Below are 15657 nucleotides of genomic sequence, written 5' to 3'. Positions count from 1 at the left end.
TCTCTCTCTCTCTCTCTCTCTCTCTCTTCCTTCCTTCCCTCCCTCCTTTCCTCCATGCCCAGAGTTTTGGGGTACCAGCACTTTGTCCTGCTGCTGGGATCTTCTTAACCTCTAGACTCCATCATCATCTACTTCCTTCTGTCCCAAACTGACTACAACTTGTCCTTTTGTTCCAAATCAGTGAGAGTTTGTGTTTGACACCTTTACGGCAAATGCCAGTTCTCCTTCCCCACCTTTTGGATCAGGTCCCCCCTGGATACAGACCGCAGGGTCAAGCGGGTGTCTCTACTCTCAGCTCAGTCCAGTTTTCATGTCATCTACTAGGTATTGTCATGTTGCCCTGAGCCAGCAGCCAGGTCTGATCATACCACTGTCACACCTGTGTCCCCACTCTGAACCCAGGTATGTAGGACCTCCTTGCCACAAAACCTGGAAGTTTCTAGATGATTCAAAGTGTTGAATGCGTGGCTATGAAGGACAATAGAGTTTGTGACAAAGATGAGAATAGCGACTCCTTCTCTGGAGATAACATTTTGAGTGGGGATTGGAGCAGGAGAAAGTGGAAGATAAACAATCAAAGTGATATAACATGGCCAGGGGTACTGGAGGTCATATCCGATAAAGCAGGGTGGAGAGGAAAGACTTCCAGGGCATGGTGAGGGCAGACCAGAGCAGCAGAATGTGCAAAATATGTCTCTGCACCTAGTGGAGTTGAAGCGGAGGTCAGAGGAGAGCCCTGGGCCTGTCTGGTGACTGAACAACCTCCCTGAAAAGAGGAGGAAGAACTAGAAAGGACAAGAGGGAGGTGAGGAGGACAGCTGGGGAGTTGGCAGGGAATTGGGTCCCAGACTGTGTGTGACAGGGAGCCGCCAGGAGGACAGCAGCACAGGGCTCCCTTTGCAGCCCAGATCAGGGTGGACCGTGAGACCCTGGCCAGAAGAGGCTCTCAGACACAGGGAGGCCGCCCTGAGGACCCACGGAGAGGCTGCCAGCGTCTGGGTTTATCTTGAAGCTGGATCTGATAGCACTTTTCATGAGACAGGTGAGAAAGAGAAATCCCAGGCACAGGGGAAAGGACAGCGATGTATGGCCTGTGGAGGGGTTGGTTTGGACCCAAAGAGTGCTGATTCTTGTTTTATGTCCCAGGAGAGCCTGGGAGCAGATAGACCAACAAGTCTAGAGGTCAGGGTTGGGACACAGAAAGATGTTATTTAAAGAGCGAAGAGGGATGGAAGGGACTGGGTTCGGCACCAGACAGGTGCATCAGAGAGAGAACTGCTTTGCAGTCCAGTGCCTTGGAAGGAGTAAGGTTGGGGAGTGGGTGCTTGTGGATGAACCCCACACTCTGTTGGAAGCCATGTGATAAAGCAGTTCTATGTAGAATAGACCCCAATGCTGGGTTCAATTGCATCTACCCTTCGAATGCTTTACGAGCTTAGACAGCATAGTCAGTCTCTCAGTACCTTGATTTTTCCATCTACAAATTGGAGATAATTACACCACCTTCCCAGCTTGTGGGTCAAGATTAAATGGATTAACTATCTCAGCATGGAATCAGGCTTTAAGTGTTGGACACCATATCGATCTTGTACCTCGAGGTTATAAAAAGGATGCCCTTAGTACAAAGAAGATGACTAGTAAAAGAAGATTATTCATGGAAAAGTGTGCTGTCATTTACAAGAAAAGAAAAAATATTCAATTTGTGTAAATATGCATGAACCTTTGGAGGTAAAAGAGAGGATCTTAATATTAAAACAAAAGGAAACACAAATTGTTAAGGGATTTAATTGTCTCATCCGCAGAATGTTACTATTTGCTTTTTTGCAAGTGGGGAAAATGTAAATTGTTTGTAAATGTATGCAGCACAAGACTGTCCCACTGGCAAAACTCACGGTTAAGTTTCTTTCAGGATAAACCCTAATAAGCATGTAAATGAGCCCAGTCAGAAAACGCTGCTTCTAACTCAGAAAGGCTTTTGTGCAGTAGGACCTACATGCTTGTTACTGCCCTGTTCCTTTTCTGTTGAACAAGGGACGTTTCCACAGTCAAGCTCCATGTGAGTAGAGGCCACTTCTTCCCCTAGGATCAGGGAGCAGGGTGGGGACCTCAGAGCAAACTCACAGCAAAGCAGGCTTTGCTCTCAGTCACAAGCAGAGCAAAACACCAGGTCCAGCCTCTTACATCGGGCTGCTTTAGCTGCTTGACACCGCCACCCCTGCCTGCACCTGTATTCTTCCCTGTTCTGGTCCCCTGTTCACAAAAAAATGCTCCATAGCTGGGAATGGTGCTCATACCTGTGATCCCCGCACTCTGGGAGGCTGAGCCAGGTGGATTGCAAGTGCAAGCCCGGGCTGAGCAATTTAGCGAGACTCAGTAGGAAAATCAAAGTTTAAAAGGCTGGGCATGTAGCTTGGTGTGCAAGCCCTGGGTTCCATGATCCAGTAAAGACACAATGCCAAGTGTGAGAGGCGGGGCAGTAACTCAAGCTCTGTCCCTGGCAGGGGGGTGCACACCAAGAGGCCAACACTGAATACGTCTCCAGCTCAACACTGTCCTTGGTAAAAGCCAATCCAAATTGGGGCTGGCACACAGGCCAATAGGAATAACTCCACTTCCCCCATCAGCAAGTTTGCTTGCCACCAAATCCTTGCTGTTTTTAAGAACAATTGCCTCAACAGCTGTGAAGATAGTGAGATTCATTATGACGCCCATTCTCGTTGACTTTTATCTACTTTTGAAGACCTATAATGTCTCCAATGTTTTGGTTTTGTCAGTTTTGTTCTTTACTGTTTTGTTTAATTTTATTATAACTGATGATATAGGCAATTCTATTAGAGATAGCGGGAGGCATTATGGTAACCATTATTGATCACCTTGTATTATGCTTTTACATTATCTATTATGTCCACCCTTTTGATTTGATTGACTCTGTTCTGTTAGGTCACATTTGGTTCTACTCCCTTCCAAAAAAGTAATAAGAACTGGGAGCAACAAAACCCAAAATGTGTAATTGTCATTGTACAAAAGAGAGGAAAAGAAAGTGCTCTAAACGATATAACTGCATGTATATTTAAGTGTATAAGATAGAAAATGATATCACAGAGTTTTATTGGATCATTGAACAGAACTGTTTGCAGTATCATTGTTGGAATGTCCACTTTACAAGCTTTAATTTTGTGACTTGAACAATTATTTCTAAGATGACAATATGTAATCCATTAACTAGTGATTTCCTACTGTTTATTTTTTTTCTGTAAATCTGTATAACTTGTACCCTTTCTCTGCTTTTTTTTTCTCCTTAAATAAAATTAAAAAAAAAAAAAAGAACAATTGCCTCTGTCTTTGGACCCGTCTCCTGGGAAGATGGGATTGTTCCCAGTCATCATCACGAGTGCAAAGCAGGAATCAAGGGCAGAATCGGCCCCTGTGCCGTTTGGCCTTCTCCAATAATATTTAATGTCATTTCTTATTTTCTTAAGAAAAATCATCCTTTCTATGCCCAGGCATGCCATATGTTTTAATTCACTCAACTCTCTAAGATGGAAAACATTGTTCCCCATTTTCCTGCTCAGCTCAAGTCACCCACTAGCCTGGAATTAGAAATCAAGCCAGAATGACTTAAATTCAGCCATTGGTCCTTTCCAGCACATATCTGCTTCTGAACTCAAGCACGTACTCCTTCTCCTTGGATTCCCTTTATTAAACTTTCTCATTTTCATGTGGAAACTAAGGAAGCCTGAAAATCTCCTGAAAGCACATCTTACTTGATTGAGGTTGGAGGCAGAACCACCTGCAGAATCTCTATGCTATGTAAGAAAATTCAGGTAGAAATTTATATTTGGACAACCTTTGCATCTCAACTTCCTAACAAGCAAATTGTGCTATGTTGGCGGGTGAAACAGCTAATTTTTAAATTGGGGAGGCAAATGCCCACCTGGAAGGGCCCTGTCAAGTACACGGGTACCATGATAAACTTCAAAGCAGAACTCACCAAAGTAGCACATTTGCACAAAACTGCAGAAGCTTGATTTAGTCAGTGAGAATTTCTTTTTCACGCAGATTTTTGTCATCTTGCTCAGCTCCAGGGGCCTTTGTGACAAGTTAGCAAGGTGCTACTGTATTGAAGCTAGGAGACATTTTAACACATTGGCATTCAGCATTGTGACCTGCCTCGCTCCAGACTGCTAATTAATATTTGCACTGGCTACAGAATTAGCTTGTTTTCGAGACTACTTCACATTTGAAGACAGTGTCTCCAAGTAAAGCAGATTTTTATCTGAAAGGCAACTTTCACTTCGTTTTATTAATATGCATGAGGGCTATTACTAAAATATCTAGTTTGCTAGACTAACAGGCCTCTTGCATGTTTTTTATAACCTCAGCTGCCACCATGGACCAAGATATATAATTTCACCTCTGTTTTTCGGTTTAGGAGACTAAGGTTTCAAAGCAGAAGTTGTTTGTCCAACACCCTGTGGGCTGTGATTGAGATTCACATCTTTCATCACAACCCAAGCTGATCTTGAACTGACCTGACCATCCAAGCTAGAGATGGTCCACAAGAAATGGATGCAAAAATCATGTCTAAAGTGCAAGTGAGGGGTTGCTGTTACGCGCTAGGGGTTTGCGTCTCCCACAGATTCACCGATACAAGCCTATATCAGCACTTCTGTGGCAGATAAAGCAGGGCCTTTGGCAGGTAACCAGGTCACAAGAGTGGAACCCAATGAATGGCATTAGGGATCCTATAAGGAAAGACAAAAAAAGATCTCTGTCTGTCTGTCTGTCTGTCTGTCTGTCTCAGTAACTGTGACCTAAAACAAACCTCTCATCCTTTAAGTTAATCTCAGCATTGAAAAGCTGAGAAAAGGAGGAACAATCAAGCCAAACTCTCAGTGGTTTAGCACAAGTGGCGTTGATTTTGCCCCCCATCGTGCGCACAGACGTGCCTTGTTGGGGAGTCTCCTGCACAGCTCTTCCTTGAGACTGTCTCCATGGGGAGCGTCTGGCATCTTCTAAGCATCTTCTGGGCCTCAGGGTTCCCCAGTGGATTCACTGCATCCATTCGGCAGCGAGGGAACAGACACTATGGAAGAAGGGTGTGGGAAGCTGTAAGGTCCCGTCATGTCTCCCCACATTGCACTGTCTAAAATAAGTCATGAGACACGGACTTATCTCATAGGTCTGAAAGGTGTAAGCACCCAGTCTCTGATGCCAGAGCATACGCGGGTTCCGCTGAGGGTGCTGCCAGCAGTCAGAGCATACCCTCTGCTCATGGCAGGAGGCTACTGGATGTTTCCCATTGGGTGAGATGGAGATTTCCACAAGCACTCAACGGAAATAAAAGATTGCTAGTGAGGATATGTGTCTATGAAACAGCTATGTTAAGGAACAGCACAGACAGAAGCCTGTCATACTTAGAGTTGAAACATGGTTTCATACATTGAACCAGGACTGGAATAGGACCCGAAGATCGCTCTGTGGGAACCACCCCCAGACATCAGGTACCTGACCTCCATGGTGACTGGAAGGGACCAAGAACCAAACCTAGGAGCCCCTAGCTCCCTGGAGTTGCCCTCAAGAAGAGCAGTTTTTTTGTGTGTGTGCTTTAATTTTAAGCCTCAGACTTCTTCTCTTCTGTATTTCTTTTCTAAGCAGAGTTTTACTTCCCCAGTGATCTAGGTCAGTACTTGAACAGATGGCAGCTGGCATTTCCAAACTGTAGCCTGGAAAGAATTGGGGAAAATGATTCTAAAGGTCCTAAACTGAGAAGCCTTAAATTTATAAAGAAATAACTTCTAAAATAAAGGTCAATCAAATAACTGTTGATTTTCTGTTTGAAGGAAAATATGTTCAAATTCAGTCTGAAAACTTACGCTTTTTTCAACTACTGATACATATTTTTTTTTTGAAAAATAGGAAACAGAGAGGGGATGAAAGAGAATTATCTTTAATTTTTTCAGAGATAAAGAGAAATTAACAGACACTTGCTTTGACTTACACCAGCACAACAGGGAAGGGTTTTATTTGCTTATAACGTTTGACATTGGCGTCTTTCTATTCCCTGTAGATCTCCAAAGTTCACATGTATATTAGATAAGGAAACCTACCACACACATGATCTATAGTTACCAGGTTTTCATATTAGTCAATGAAGGATCCATTATTTTTTCAGTGGCTGGGTCCTTTCATATCAGGAACTTATTACTATTGTTTGCTACATGGTCTTCTAATATCAAGTTTACATTTGAGTAATTGTGATTGTTATTATTTCTCTCTCTCTCTCTCTCTCTCTCTCTCTCTCTCTCTCTCTCTGTGTGTGTGTGTGTGTGTGTGTGTGTGTGTGTGTGTGTGTGTGTGTGTGTTGTGTTTGAGACAGGGTCTCCATGCAGTCCAGGCTGGCCTTAAGTTCACTTTGTAGGATAGGCTGGTCTCGAACTCACAACGATCCTCCTGCCTCACCTCCTGAATACTGGGATTACAGGCGTGAGCCCGGCTTGGTTGTTATTGTTTCAAAAAACAGTTTGATGACAGTCTTTCATACCCATGTTCTACAGTTGGTTAATGCCCTGAGGATAAATGCTAGAAGCAGGTCCAAATAATGAACGTTTGCAATGCCTTCGATGCATCCTGGAGCTAAGTGAACCATGCTGCTCTTCACACATCGCTGAAAGGGAAGACTTCATGCTGCTGCCTGATTTAGACTCCTCACGTATGCTACACTCCACGTACACAAAGCCCAGCACAGAGCTTTATGACACTTATATTTCATAGTACTTAAACATTTTTCTTTGACAAGTTGTCCAGAATTTGTGTCCGTCTTTCCCCTCCGAATGCCTGGTGTCTCTATTGCAGCTCAAACAGAGCAAGCCTCCTGGCTAGTTCTGCCTCTAAAGTGCAGGCAATGCATGGTTTTCCAGAGTACTAGGCTCTGACGAATGCTGGTATGCTTGATACACTTTGTCAACTTGAGAAGTTTACAAGTTTAAATAATACACTGAATGGGAGTCAGGATCCTTACTTTGTAACCATCTTCATCCCGTGCAAGAGGAGGGCAGGCAGATTTTGTGAGTTCTATGACTATCCTGGAGGGAAGGTGGCCTATGTACAATATAAGGAAGGCAAAGAGGCTTGGTTTTCCCCCGTTTTGCTCTGGCTTCTTTTGCTGGCTGCTGCCTAGAAGTATTGCCCCAGTGGCATGCCACCCTGCCTTGGAGCCAGCTGATTATGGACTGAAACCTCCACAAACTGTAAGCTAAGTAAACCTTTCCTTCCTTCATTTTAGGTGTTGGGTATTTTTTCCCAGTAACTAGAGAAAAATAACCAAGACAAACCCCTCAGAAAGGCAACTCAGGTTCTCCAAACTGAGTAGTCCTCCATTAAGAGCAAGGGTAGTAACTGCCAGCCCTCTGATAGTCCTTTGGCATTGTATGGAACAATTTCCTGCATTTATTTTGATAGTGATTACCCATTTAAAGTTTATCATTGGTGGCCCTGAAAACACTCATTTTTCATAGATAAGATTTGGGGACTGAAGCAGAGAGATGTTTTTTACTTACAATGGGCAGAGTTCCTCCTGGGGAGGATATCCTTGCACAAGGTAGTGTCCTGTGCTCTCTGGAGGATCCCCCCAGTAGGTCCCACAAGACAAGGAGCCAGCCACAGCCTCTGCTGGGACCTTTCTGGGACCTACAAACTGGCAAGATGCCAAGGCATGTGATGCAGGATTTGGGGTGTCCACAGCACATTTCTCCAGTCTGATTCAAGTACACAGAACAAGGAATAGCCAAACCATTCATGCCAAAGTCGGCTACACACAGATATACAAGGGTGAAATACGGAAGCCCTGAAATGCTCAACCGAGGAAGACATACAGTACCCAAGATGATGGGATGGAGACAGTTCTCTTGCCATTTCAGACCCAAATCTGCTCTCTACTTGCCCAACTCTGCTCACCCAAGTCAGCTGAACTGAACAAAGCCACCGGAAGAGAGGAAAGCTGCAGAACACGTCACTGAAAAATGAGGTCTTTTCAGTGATATTTTAGCAATTATAAATCAGATTTCCTAAAAACCACTAAAGGAAAATAATAAGGTAAAATATTCACATGGGACCAGAGTAGGAGCTGATTGGCAGAAATCAGCTCAGAGAGCAAGAAAAATTAAAAGAGGCAGATGCTTAGCTACACTTGGCATAGAAATTAATGCCAGAACCCCCACCAGGCAGGTGGGACTTGTTCTTGAACATGCATACGCTGAATTAAATGTGTGGGTTCACTTCTCTTATTCAGCATGTGGGTTTGACCCTTTTCAAACGATTCTCTCACCATTTTTAGGAGAGCATTGCATCAAAGAAGCTCTTGAATTTGGGCCTAGTTGTGCACACTTGTAATTGCATCATTCTGGGAGGCTGAGCAGGCAGATTGAGAGTTTGAACCCAGTCTTAGTGAGACACTAGCTCAAAATAAAAAACACAAAAAGGGTTGAGGATGTGGATCAGTGTGGAGATGCCGAGTTCAGTCCTAAGTACAGATTAAAAACACAGAAGCCCCTATATTGTTAGACATATACCTATTTGATCTGCTAGAAACTGAATTTGCAGCCACCATGAGATAGCCCGGATCAACCACAGTGGGACAAAAGATGGAGACAAGATGCCCTGGACTCACCACACTGTCACCATTTGTAATATGGCAAGTGGCCTCTCTACCCTGTGCTTCACAACAAACTAGTCACGAAATCCTCTTAAAACAAAAGCAGAATTTTCATACAAAATGAGAAAACTGTTGCCAAGAGAAAGCCTAAGTAAGCTCGCTATTAGTAGACTTAACTATCACTAATCTTGGCGGTCACACAGCCCAGTAACACATTACTGGTTTTCCCCTCACTTTGCTGTAGATACCATCCAGTTACGTAGGTGAGTTTTCAGGGACCTGAGTCCAAATTTGCTGAGAATCCCGCCTCTCCCCTCCAGCCTGTAGATGTGATGGGTGTCTGGATTGGGATGAAGGTCTTCACACTGTCTGTCCCTTTTGCTGCCATAACCTTTGGGTCAGAATCTCCTCCACTCTGCATGCAGATAAACGGATTGCCCATTGGAGCTGAAATGTGTTTTCTCTTTCTTTCTCGTTTCTCTTTTTCTTACTCTCACTTTTGTGCTTTCTCAGCAGCCAATATCACAAGCCATAGACCAACAAGCCTGGGATGTTCTACATGAGATGCTGGTTCCAGCTACAGGGAAATTTAGCAGTCCCTAGAACAAATTGATTGTGACCACTGGTGGCCCAAATCTCCCCTAGAAGAAACATCTGGAGTTCCCATGCTCCTGGTCAGTGCAAACTTCCTGGAATTGAGCCCACCCCACAAGGCAATAAAAATGTGCTGTTCCATTTATTCCCTAACGGGTATGATTGCCCTTTTTGGATCAGCACTAGTTTCCTTCATCTGAAACCCCCTAACAAAGCCTTACCTGTGTATGTGTCTGTCTGTAGTACTTAGCTGGGTCACATTTCTAACATCTCCAGGTCAAAAAATCTCCCCTGATAACAAGTACAATGAAAAGAGAAGACATCAAATATGCAGCCCATATGAAGATTTCTTCCTATTTGAGACGTGGAGCCCTGGTGTTAACTGATTCAGATTATGAATAGTTGTGTTAGGAATGCTTGGTTAGGAATTTTGGGGTTAGTGACTGGTTGAGTTATGAATGATTGGATATTGTTGGTTATGAATGACTGATTTATAAATGACTGGGTTACAGATGGACATACAATGAATGGCTGGGTTATGAATGGTTCAGTTATGAATGGTTGGGTTATGTTGCCATGCTGACTTCAATGCATTTACTCACTAGCCAGGCCCACTGGGCTGTTACATCCTATGATGATTCACCCCATTGAACAACAAGAAGCCTGATGGTCTCCAAAGTAAGTCTGTCCTTCTGTTTGCTTTGGACTAAACGGGCAGTGCTGATTAAACAAGATCATGGTCATTTCTGCCTCTTTTTCTTCTGTCTTTAGTGTTTATCTTATGCTATGCCCCCTGTAAAACATGGTTGTTTAGCCCAAAGAAAGGCTCACGCTGGTCCTGGACCCAAGCCCACACTGCTGTGGGTCAAGGTCAAGGGACACATAGACCAAAGCAGCCGTTCCCCCAGCATCAGGGTGAGTTTCATGGAACCTGTCCAACCACAGTTTCCTTGTGTTCGTTTGGTCTATACACATAGACCAAAGCAGCCGTTCCCCCAGTGTCAGGGTGAGTTTCATGGAACCTGTCCAACCACAGTTTCCTTGTGTTCGTTTGCTGGATGCAGAAAGTTTCCTTGTGTTCGTTTGTTGTGGTCTGTCATGGGAATAAACACCAGAGAGTTACAGAATTTCCAGGCAAGAATTAAGGAACTAAATCTGTGATCCTCCCTTGAAGACTCACAAATCCATTGAAAAATTAGACCAGTGCCACTTTCTTGTGTCTGGCCCTGTGTGACTGCTGAAGAAGTGGTCATCCAGAACTCCCTGGGGCACAGTCACAGGGGGACAGAGAAACTATGAAGTGGACCAGGCATGGAACCAGCATGGCACCAAGGAGGCTCTCACACCCCCTGTCCTCCAGAAGCAAGCCAGTGGCACTAAGTTAGAAGTGACAAGCCTGTGACCCTGTGATCGCACATCTTCCTGTGCTTTTCACAAGCACTGATAATTGAGACCAAAATTCTTTCTGACATAAGTGCAATTGTATTTCAAGATGCCACCCAAAACAACCCTCCAGATAACGCAAAATCTTTCAGTGCCCTGGAAAACGAGACACCCTCATTGGGAGGAACACAACCCAGGCATTTAACAAGCATTAGCCACGAAGTTCTGTGCACCTGGAAGTAGAACCAAGTAATGATTTACATATTTTTCATTGTTACTTACTTGACAGGTGTTCAGCACTGGCTCTCTGTAAAGATGTGTATTCCTTTTTTCCCTGATCCCCTGTACCAGCCCCATTGGGCAGAGGGTGTGGTAAATTCTCTTTCACTGCATGGAAGTTGAGAATTGGAAAGATCACATGACCAACATCAGGAGACACAGCTACCCAGGGCCATGCTGAGTGGTGAAACCCAACCTGTGTGAGTCTAGAGTCTGGGATTCTCACACAAAATTACCACCATCTCCTAGGCAAAATATGTATCTCCTTCCCTCAGAAATCCCACTGGGAATGTTTAGTTAACAGATAGCCTGACTTCTCCTCCCTCGGTAAAAGCGGGCCCAATGTTCTGGGTGTTGTCTGGATGCATTCTGGGGAAGTATGACCTGGGTGCCAACAGGAAGCTATCCGCCAAAGAGCAGATCTCCACCCTCCCCTCAGTACTGGCCTTGCTGAGGACTGAGACACTGCCCAGGAAGAAGACAAAGCATGCCATGTGCCTGTGGGATGCCCATCCTTGGTCTCTCCTGATCTTTCTTTCTTTCTTTCTTTTTTTCTTTCTTTCTTTCTTTCTTTCTTTCTTTCTTTCTTTCTTTCTTTCTTTTATTTCTTCCACTTGTGAAACACACATAGCAAGGTATTTAAATCCTCCAGGTGTGTTAAGATGTACGTCAGCATTTCACAGTGCTGTGCTTAGAGAGGCAGTTTTTCCATCTTCCTAAAGGAATTGCGCACTCTGATTCCTTGTTTATATTTCACAACCTTTGAGCTTTAACCTGATGTCCACATATACAAAGAGCAAAGCCCATTTGAGCATGGAGGCACAGTGGTGAATGTGTAACCATCATCACGCTCTCCAGTGATCCTGGTGGGGAATGCTGGATCACAATGCTGGGCGGAGTCACTGACTGCCTTGCAGTCCAATCTGCAGCTGACAGGTAGCAGAAGGAATTCTGGGGTCTGGCAACAAACAGCATTTAGTTCCCCTCTCCATCAACCCCAGCCTGAGAGTCCCTAGGCAAGTCAGGTAACTGAGAGCTCCATAGCACCTGCTTTTGGCTGGAACTGTATTCAAGAAATCCAGGAGACTCGAGGGTACTTGATCCTGGCCCCTTGCATCACCCCTGGGCATGGACAGCAGGCTGGGCCTGGGGACCAGGACCTGACCAGCACATGTGAGGCTGGCCTTAGCAGTTAAAACTGGTACCGTCCCTCTGCCTCTTCCAGAGCGAAAGGGCTCAGAGCCTGGGGATCCGCTGCGTTTAAAGACCTGCTGTTAATTCACAGTCTTTTATGAGGTTTCACTTTCATTTTGGAATTTCTTCTGCCAAGTTTTTGTCTCACATTGAGCCTTTTCTCCTTGGGGTAAAAATATCTCCTAGCTGGTGAGGCCTTGGAGTCCCCTTCAGCAAGAGTGACACCTGCTGTTGACAATGAAGCTGGCGAATTCTTGGAGGAAATTCTCCGTGGGCTGAGATTGCTTTCCTCACTCCATTCAACACCGTGTATTGGTCCTGCAGGGAGAAAGGACTGCTGCATAGAACAAGCAAAATCAAATGGGATGGAAGAGAGATGGAAAAAAGAAAAGGATGTGTTTGTTTGCTGGCTCATAATCAAAGATTCCCCTGCCAAGAGAGGCTGAACCCGAGGCGACACTTTCCAGCTACAGTGATGGGTAGCCACCTGGGAAACACACAGATCTTAAGAGCCACGGCCACTGAGGGTGACCCTGGTGCGGTAGAATCTGTCCTGGCAGAGGGACTGACCCAGCTACAAGGGGATGTGAAGTCACTTTGTCATGATAGCAGGATGATGGGAAAGGCTCCTTCTTCCTTCCCCATCCTGACACCAAGCACTGCTGGTCACAGGTTCCTCAGAGCTTATGCATGCTGGCAAGAAATTCAAACATACAGTTCCCAGGCTGCTTTAAAACCCTAGCAATTAGGACAGGGACCGTGGACATCAATTGCTGTGTCCCACTGCTTCCTATTCAAGAAATCTATTATTCCTGTTTCAATGCACTTTAAACTTTTAATTAAGGCAGGATTTGAAGTATCTATAACTTATTTGATGCTTCCCTTATAGATTAAAAGCTGACACACTTTTAAACAACGTCCTTTCCAGGTCATAATGTAAATATTTTTGAATGATGATTTTCACAATCCAAAAATATTTGCTCATTTATATGGATGTGCAATTCAGCTTTTATTTTGATTTTCACAGAGAATTATTATTACTGTTGTCACTAATAATTAAGAGGGGGAATTCTTACCTGGAATGCTGTGAAATGCTCCTATAATCCCAGCAGTCTGGGAGCCTGAGGCAGAAAGATTGCATGTTTGACCCCAGCCTGGGCAAGTTAGCAACTTACCAATACCCTGTCTCCAAATAAATTTTTTAAAATGTAAAGGGTTGAGGTTGTAGCTCAGTGTGGAGGCCTCGGTTTCACTCCCTAGAACAGAGAGAGAGAAAGAATCTTAAAGTTAGGAGTGAATAGTAACCAGCATCTGAATGTCCCCAGGGATCTCCTGGATGTCTATATGCATCAAATGAAGAAATCAGTTTTACTTCAAGAGTCTTCAAACTTGAAATCTGTTGAAATATTTTACATATACAGAAATTCTACAGAGAGGTCTAGCTTTAAAACTGGAAAAGGAAAGACCCTACACATTTTCCTCCAACACAGTGACCAAAAGAGATAGGCTGCCCGAGGCCTCCACAGGTCACTTGTGAAGATCTGGCTCTGGGGCATGCTCTCCTCCTGCAAGCTCCAGCACCCCCATGTCTAGATGACTCCACCTGCAGGGAGTCCCCCTCAGAGGTCGCTGTCTCCTGAACACGGCAGCTTCAAGCACAGCACTTCCACATTGGTCTGCCATCATTGTCACACAGAGTTGTAGCTTTGCCCCTGGTTGGGAAGCCAATAATCTGCAGATGCCAGCCTACTGCACAGACCCAAAGCTCTGCCTGCTGCAGTAGATGCATCGAAAAGGCAGGCATTCCCGGGAAGGAGCAGGTGTACCTCGTGATGGGCTGCCCCCCCCAGGGGGGGTCTCCTCCAGGTGTTTCTGGTGTGTTCTGCAGGGCATCTTGACCCAGACATGGGTACTGAGTCAGAATGTGCTAGAACCTCCCAGCAGTGCTCAGAGGATGAGACTGAGAGCCTGCCCCGTGTGTCTCCTGGTTCCTGTTGTCTCACTGACTTCCTTCCTACCCCTTAATACATTTCCCTCATTATCTGCATCTGGCCTGAAGGCTGTGACGCAGGCACTGAAAGACCAAATAAGATTTAGAGAGAGAAAAAAAGAGCAAAACATTCCCATTTCAGATGGAGGAGCAGATGGGACGCTTGGCACTTCACCGGCTTGAAATTGACCCTCTGCACCGAGCTGGGGAAGACAGACTGTCACAGCGAGGAGAAGCCACCAAAGAGACTGGCTTCCCTTCGAATTTACTGTGACATTCTGGACTTCTTTTCTCTGTGCAGTCACTGACAAAAGAAGCCATGAGATTTTTTTTTTGCAACTCTCTTGAGACCTGGAAACACGGGTGTAGGACCCACAGAGCCTGGGTACTTACTGGCTGCTGCCTCTTCCCGTCCAAATTTCTTCCAGTTCTGTACCAGCCCTGTCTATCTCACATTCCCCATTTACCCTGTGAAGACAGGAGTGACACGACCCGTCCCTTGTCACTACTGATACAAGATGAACACATGGAAAGCACTTCAGTGCCATGCACTTAATAAGTGTTCAATAAATTTGGTTCCTCCACCTTTTTTTCACGCTCTCTGCCAAAGATGTGGGTATTTAGAAGCACTGTCTTTACAACTTTCTGTTTCACAGTTGGTAAGGAGAAGGACCAGGTGGACAGCTCTGACCACCCTGTGGGTGACATTTACAAGAGAAGCTCTGTCTATACAGAGGATGTGATCAGCCCTGGAGCCAGAAGGGCCTTATTGTAAACAAGTTCTGAGCTGGATGCAGAACTTAAAAATACGGGAATCTTGGGTAACCTTTAGTCAAATCTGGCAGCTCTTTTCCTGTTTGGTGATTAGATATGCTCCAAATTTCCCCAGTTATCCATCTTCAGTGACCCCAAGCCCTAACTTCTTTTGATTAGTGTGAGTTGTTCATTTTAATAATTTAGGGGAAAAGAAAGACTCTGCTCCAAACATATGAAAATCTTTGTGCTGGGTACTAAACAAAAAATAAATAAATACTTAAAACAGGAATCAGTGGACTGCAGGTGCATTAGGTATTTGTTAAAATGCTGTGAAATCAAAGAAACTATGTCCACTGGGAATTCATGGAGGAGAGAGTTTGCTATCGGGAAGATTGTGACAGGAAAGTGAGAAGCAGAGGTGCAGAGAGGAAAGTGACATCCATGCAGAAGACAGAAGAGTTCGCCATCGCTCTGCTAGATGCTCTTTCTTCCTCTCACGGGCACTTCATTGGCCACAGAAGTGAACCAGCCTCCGGGGGCAGAATGTACCGTTTCCCCGGAAGTGAGACACGACCGGAAGACACTCAGTCCTGCAAACCAGGGCCAGAAGGTGCTTGCCTGTCTTTGCCTTCCCTGCCAAGCAGAGCAGTGAGGCACAACCGTCTGCATGACACTGGTCACCGCCATGGAGGCGGCCAGCTAGGGATTATTTTCCACTTGGGTCTTACTGGGGGAAAACACGGTAGGTATTTTTGTTACCAGAAAGCTGGGTGACACACCTCAATTCTCTGTGTACTTGGGGAAAGAT

The sequence above is a fragment of the Cavia porcellus genome, unplaced genomic scaffold (genome assembly GCF_034190915.1).
Source record: "Cavia porcellus strain 051 isolate PalLab524CR breed Dunkin Hartley unplaced genomic scaffold, mCavPor4.1 scaffold_8, whole genome shotgun sequence".
In the NCBI taxonomy this organism is placed as follows: Eukaryota; Metazoa; Chordata; class Mammalia; order Rodentia; family Caviidae; genus Cavia; species Cavia porcellus.
Note: the sequence above shows the minus strand (reverse complement) of the source record.